This window comes from Polypterus senegalus, chromosome 8, assembly GCF_016835505.1.
Source record: "Polypterus senegalus isolate Bchr_013 chromosome 8, ASM1683550v1, whole genome shotgun sequence".
Taxonomy (NCBI): Eukaryota; Metazoa; Chordata; class Cladistia; order Polypteriformes; family Polypteridae; genus Polypterus; species Polypterus senegalus.
Genome location: NC_053161.1, coordinates 188,848,118 through 188,855,516, shown reverse-complemented (window position 1 = coordinate 188,855,516; position 7,399 = coordinate 188,848,118).

The following is a 7,399-nucleotide window of genomic DNA, read 5'->3' as shown; positions in this document are numbered from 1 at the left end:
AATGGAAACAGTTTATTGGTCAGTAATCACCAATGCACTAATTCAGCCTGGCCAACATCATTAACTTGATGTAAAATGTAAAACTTTGAAGTAAAATGATTGGTTAAGCGTAACTTTAATTTAGGTAAAACGTGATTTAGAAACCATTAACAGAAATTGTACATAAATTTAAAATAATTTGGAGGGAAAATACAAATATGCTAGAAGAAAAAATGTGCAAGCCAAATGTAAAACAGGAAATGCATGTCTATGGTGTACTGTATATAATTACCATATTATTTGAAAATCAAATAGATAAATTAATTATAAATAATTAGATTTTTTGTGGATTTTAACATGTTAGGTTGTATTTTCTTTGTCCTGTTTTTTGGTAAAGTTACCACTGTTTAAAATTTTGCAAGTTTATGTTATGCATTTCTGGCTGTGAGTTGTGACAAGATGAGTCAGTCCTGAACTCCAATGTACAATAATGATATGGATAGGACTTCTGTGTTATATACAAGGTAATCTTCCTGTGTCATCTCATTTTCATGTGCTTATGTTCTTTGTTTCTGTATTTTAAACACAGCAGTAGTTCTGGTGGATACTGATTTAATACTTAAATAAGGAGCAGTGCCCTGTGTGAGCCGACAACCAAGCGGTATTTTAGTCTTGTGGAAATTTTGATTTGTTTTATTTGGAACTCTCTAGTTCATAACATGAGGATGTGGACAACATCGAGACCAAAATAAAGAATGGACAACGTGGGATTGTGGGACAAGAAAAACATCAGACTGAGCAGAAAAGACAAAGAGAGAATAAAAGTGACACTGTGGGCGAGAGGCTCAGGGTCACAATGCTGTCTTTAAGAATTTAACAAATAAAGAGAAATCTGCAGCTGTGTCCTCGTCACGTCCATCTGTCTGCCTACGTGACACTGATGTCTGCCCTGATTAAAAACAATGTTTATATGGAGGTGGAAAATAAAGAGCCATAAAGTCTGAAGATATAAATATTCAAGAAACACACACAAAGACACAAACCCTTGTTCACTTACCTCAGTTTCTCTAATTTGCAGTTTTCACTCTTCAGCCCCTCACACAGCTGAGCCACTCCAAAATCTCCAATTGCCCCCTTCAACTAAACTGTTCTCATCTCCCAGATTCAGTTCAGTCAGTCGTGAGTGTGGAGAAAAAAGAGCATAGTGGAGAACTGAGCAACATCTGGAGGTGAGACCACAAAGAGAAAGGCTGTGGAGAAGAAAAGAGAGAAGTGAGAACATGTGGATGGACAGACAGACCATTGGGGGTCTCAATAAGTGACATATGACTACAAGCAGGCACGGATGCTCAGGTGTGTCACTGAACATCAGGCTGCTGCTAGCATTTGAACTGAAACTCAATTTGAACTCCACACCAATGTTGCCCTGCAAGATGCTTTATACCTGAAGCATCTTCTGTTTGTTAGGATTCACACATTATATTATATTTCAATGCTTACAGAAGCACAATCCTGCTGTTGATTGGAAATGGAAGGATATAAGAAGCTTATCATCACTATAGTTAAAGATCTATCCAGGTTTGGATTTAATGCACAGTACAATCTCCAGCCATTATAATTTTTACGAGTGCTCCTACTGGGAATGGTTGCAAATATGTCTTGGATACATTTCTTTATACATCTATCACCCACATTATGTGTGTATATATTTATCAAAATTACTGTTGAATTGAATAAATTACCCATCACCATGACAGAGCACCCTTCGAGATCAGGTACTACATCTGATGCTACAAATTGAATTGCTTTATTTATTAAAATTCCCACATCTCTGGTTTTCTTTGTATAGCTGAAGTGAAAAATGTTTGCAATCCAACCGCTTTGCAGTCAAAACTGGTCCATACTTATTAATCAAATCACCTGTGGAAATGCTGTGTTAGACTTTAGGCCTGTGAGTTGGGAGGATATTTCGTTTTTACTCTTTATATCGTGATTGAGGCCTTTGACATTCCAGCTCACAAGTTCAATGGCTGGTCAGAGAGACTGCTTCTGAATGTTTGTGAACGTTTTCTAATATTAAGTAAAAGAAGAGTCTTTTCAAGATTTATCTTTAACACTGATTTCATGTTGTCACTGCCGAGTAGCATGACCCAGGAGCTTGTAACTTGTAACTTGCTCTACCCCCCATTTTACCGACCCACCCCCATTTTACCATTCAGGGGAGGACATGGAAGTGATGAAGAGCTGCAAAGACCTGGGGGTCTACATAAACAACAAATTGGACTGGTTGGACCAGAGAAGTGCTAAACAAGGAAAGCCAGAGCATACTGGACTTGCTGAGGAGACTCAGGTATTTTAATGTCTGCAGCAAGGATCTAGAAATGTCCCACCAGTCCATAGTAGCCATTGAGGTGTTCAATACTGCAGTCTCCTAGGATGGCAGCCTGAGGTCAAAAAAAGTACAAGGCCTGAACAAACTTATTAAGAAAGTCTGCTCTATCAGAGGGTGAACCCTGGACACATTGGAAGCTGATGAGGAAGACAGGATGATGGCAAAGCTGTCCAAATATCTCATCCAGATTCTTCGAAAGGTTTTAAGGATTTCTGCTTCAAGTCATTGTCTTTGTTGTTTGTTCCGGAGTCCCACAACTCCTTATGTATAAACTTTCTTCCTGGCCTCAGTTTAAAATTCATTTCCCCTTAATATCCACTAATGTCCTTAAGTATGTGAAACACCCTGAATGTTTTTGAATCTCTTTTATCAATGCCTTTGAGTATTTTAAATACCTGAATCAGGACCCAACACAGTCTTCTTTGCTCAGTCTAAACAGTTTGAATTCTTGGAGTCTGTCATAGTAGGACATGTTGTTAAGTCCCATGATGCACTTGGCTGCTCTCCTCTGCAGAACTTCAACTGCTGCTGTATCTTTCTTGTACTGTGGTGACCAGAACTGCACACAACACTCCAGTGGTCTCAGCTATGCATTACATAGTTTGGGCAGAACACCTCTTGATTTAAATTCAACAGTTGTAATAATGTAACCTAACATTTAATTTGCCTTTATAATTACTTCTGTACTAAACATTGCTTACTTGCGTCAACATAAGCCCTAAAATACTCTTCAGAGTTCTGGCCCTGTAACTCAGTGTCTCCATCTTGTACTTATGATTGATGTTCATTTTGCCCACATGCAGCACATTTCAACATTCACTTCCATTTTCCAGGTGATGGCCCAGCTCTGAAGGTTGTCCAGGTCTTTGTGAATTCTTTCTGTTGCTTTCTCCGTGTCTGCCATCCCTCCGACATTAATGTCATGTTTGAATTTCAAACGTTTACAAGAATTTGTGAGGCCAGGGGTTTGGACCTCTCATCACATCAGTAAGCTGCAGCAGAACATGTGAATAAAGACATAAAAATGCGCTTGTCACAGATGGCTAGGGTCCTTACCCAGTCGGGAAGCCTGGAAGGACCGGAAGGGGACATTTATATCTTCTGGGTCACGAGGGGGCAACCACCCTGTGTCAGGAGAGGACCACGGGAGAGGAGCAAGGAGGTTCCAACCTGCTGGGACCTGTGGCCACCGCCTGGGGGCACTTCAAGCCTCAGAGAACCCAGGAAATGTTTACTTCCACCTCACCCGGCAAGATGGAGGAAGATCCTTCCAGGGACGCCTGGAGTGCTTCAGGTGCAAAGGGCAGCACTTCCGCCACACTAGGAAGTACTACCGGAAGAATGTCACAAGGCATCTAGAGCACATCTGGTTGGAAATAAAAGGGGCTGCCTCCCTACAGTCGGAGAGCTAGAGTCGGGAGCGTGAGCAGGACGAAGCTCCCATAAGGAGAGGAAAGGCGGCCACAGACAGAGACAGAGAGAAAGCCCAGAAAAGGAGTGATTGGTGCTGGGAGCACTGTGAGTTGTGTTTATGACTGTGTTTTTGTGCTTAATAAACATGTGACTTTTAAAAAGATGTGGTTTCTGACTGGTGGTGTCCGGGCAAGCCTCACAGCGCTATATACTGGATTGAGTAGAAAGTCACTTGATAGCCGGCACTTATTTTATAAGGAGATGTTTCTTTAAATGTCCACAAGAAACACAAGTGTGAGTTAAAAACACAAGAGGGCACCACGTCACACTCTGTAGTACCTCAGTGACATGTCACCTTCCCAGAAATTCTCTCAGTGTCTCTGGACATGTCACATAATGTGTATCACCTATTGGTCACTAAGCCCCCTGACTATTTCAGTGCACCTCCTCTACAGATCTATGGCTTATGTCTCATTGTACTGACCATTTCTGATGGAAAGTGACCTTCACAGAAGACTCACCATTAATGATGGACACCTGCAGAGCTGTCTGTCTATCTATGGTCACCTCCTGTGTCACCTTACTGTCCACACTCTTTGAAATTTGAATCCTTCTGACTCTCCTCCTGCTCTGCTGTGATGAGTTTAGTTACATTTGTGACTATTCTTGTGCTGTCGTCATTACTAAAGTTTTGATTGTTGTTGTTGTTTCAGCAACTCTTCTTGTGCTCTTTGGAGTTTATTTTGTGCCTTAGAGCATTATTTTAGAAAATAAGCCTTTGAATTTATAAAGATTCTTCATTGCCCTTTTGGTGACTAGTTGGAGTTTGATGGCTCACCCCTCTGGTGGGCTCTTTGATTTTATTATTTTGACTTACGTGTTTGGGAACTCTCTAGTTCATAACAAGAGGATGTGGAGAAAGTCAAGACCAAAATAAAGAATGGACAATGTGGGATTGTGGGACAAGAAATAAAACAACATTCTGAACAGGCGTGAAACAAGAGGATGAAAGAGACCATTGTGGGCAAGAGGATCAGGATCACAATGCTGTCTTTAAGAATTTAACAAATAAAGAGAAATCTGCAGCTGTGTCCTCGTCACGTCCATCTGTCTGCCCAAGTGTGACACTGACAACTGTCCTGATTAAAAAACAATGTTAATATGGTGGGTGTGGAACATAAAGAGACATAAAGTCAGAAGAAATAAAATTCAGCAGACACATAAACACTCACACATAGTCACACACACACTCACTCTCTTGTTGTTCACTTACTTCAGTTTCTCTAATTTCCAGTTTTCACTACTCAGCCCCTTAAACAGCTGATTCACTCCTGAATCCCAAATGACGTTTTTGCTCAGGTCCAGTTCAGTCAGTCGTGAGTGTGGAGAAGAAACAGCTGAGAAGAGAGCTGAGCAACTTTTGGAGGTGAGACCACATGAGGACAGGCTGTGGAGAAGAAGAGACAGAAGTGAGGACATGAGGACAGACTGACAGACAGACAGACAGACAGACAGACAGACTGTCGGTGGTCTCAATCAGTGACATGATGACTACAAGCAGAGCTGGATGCTCAAGTGTGTCACTGAACAGCAGGCTGCTGCTAGCATTTGAACTGAAACACAATTTGAACTCCACACCAATGCTGCCTTTCAAGGCGCTATATACCTGAAGCATCTTCTGTCCGTCAGGTCACCCTGAGTGATGAGAGGACGTCAGCCATCACACTGGACAGGAGTGTCACACAGCAGGACTGACCTTGTCCTCCACTTGAGTGTTCAGATGCACTTCTCTGAGTTGGTGACAGCTGAGTGACAAACTCAGATTTCTGTCCATCATTCAGGACTGAGGGTGAGGACACAACTGAAATGATTGACAGGAAGCCATTTACAAATACCAGCCTCTCCAGATGTTCACTGACAGCAGCTGTAAATCAGTCAGCCTTTATTTTATAGAGCGCTAGTCACAAACTGACAACACAAACAAGAAGACAAATAAACACAACGAGCACAAAGATAAATAAGTGACAAGGGAGAGGTGATGGGACACGGGGGGATATGACAGTTCAGTCCAGGAGGGACACACAGAGGGTCTTCGGATGCTTATTGACACTCCACTCTGTCCAGCCATCTTCTCTAAGGCCTATCAGCCACCTGAGCTCAATGGACAAACTCCACTCAGCCGGCAAGTGACACGGGTTCAAGGTGACGGGCTTGTTGTGTCATATCGAGGGTCTCTCTCAGTTTCACCTCACACACCAGCTCTTTACAAATTAGAATTTGTCTGCAAATATCGATGAAGACATTCCAGATAAAAATATGGATAGAGACAAAGCCATCCCCTTTATTTTATTTAGCGCCTTTCAATCCAAAGTCACTTTACATGTCCAGCTCTCTCCTTGTATTCTTACTCTGAGCACAGACAGGTGACGTGACTCACTCTTTGTTATTGTTATGATAATTATGAGTTGCAGAATTACTGTTTTACTTCTTTTGAGATAGTCAGCTATTTTATGTTATCCGTGATGTCACCTTATAATCCTTGTGTTTCCGTATTTTGTGTGTCTGTTTGCTACAGAGTGACAGAAAGGGTCACATTGAGTGTTGTGTCAAAGGTCAAGGAGCTTTGGGCTTCTGCATTGTCTGAATCTGCACATATTAATAAAAGGATAAGCTTGTGTGTTTAACAGTTTGAGTTTACGACTGGTGCTTTGGTTTTCGACTGTGAATTCGGGTTTCACTTTCCTTTCACTTTTGGCACTTTGTGTTTTTTGATCTTTCCTGTTCTGATCTCTTTTCTTTGGCTCTCGATTCCCATCTTTCTTCCAGTTCTCTTTTCTTTTTGTCAATTTCATCAGAGACACAATATAAACTCGGACCATTTAAAATAACTGAAGCAGCAAGAGAAGACTGGTTATCAAAGATATCAGGGACCTTGAGTGAGAAGTTAAAGATTTAAAGACACAAATGACAGAAATCATGACTACTTTGTGAAAACTGTATCAGATGTCTCTACTTTTAGCTCCCGTAAATCAGGGGACTGCCAACTTGTTTTGGTGGAGACCCTAAAAATAAGGACTGCGTGTCAGAAGGTGCTTGATCCTCCAAACCAGGCTGATGTCACTTACTGTCAGTCACAGCTCGATGACAAGCCACTCGCATGGCCATCCGCTCTCATCAGCTTTACTGTCGATGAATTGGTTTGCACATTTAGAGACATTTTGGATTTGTCTCTGAGATCAGAGGTGGCAGACAATCCATTGTTAGAATTCAGACAGGCCATTAAATCAGTCAGTGAATATGAAGTCACAATTGCCATGCGAGACAATAAAGTTAACTGGAGGAATCTGCAGTGATGTTTCTAATTTAAAAGGCGTTAACTCCATAAATCAAAGACAAGCTCACTAGTCATGATGTGTGAAAAACATTAGGCGAATGAATCAGTCTTGGGCAATGAATAGGAGCGTAATAAAGTGAAGGAAAATTAGAAACAAAACACGAATGAGGTCCATTTTTAAGATCTTTAGCAGACAAAAAAAAAAATCCAGCAGAATCTATGGAAGTAAGAAAAATGAGCGTCACTTGTTAGAATACAAAACACAAATTCTAGTGAATGAG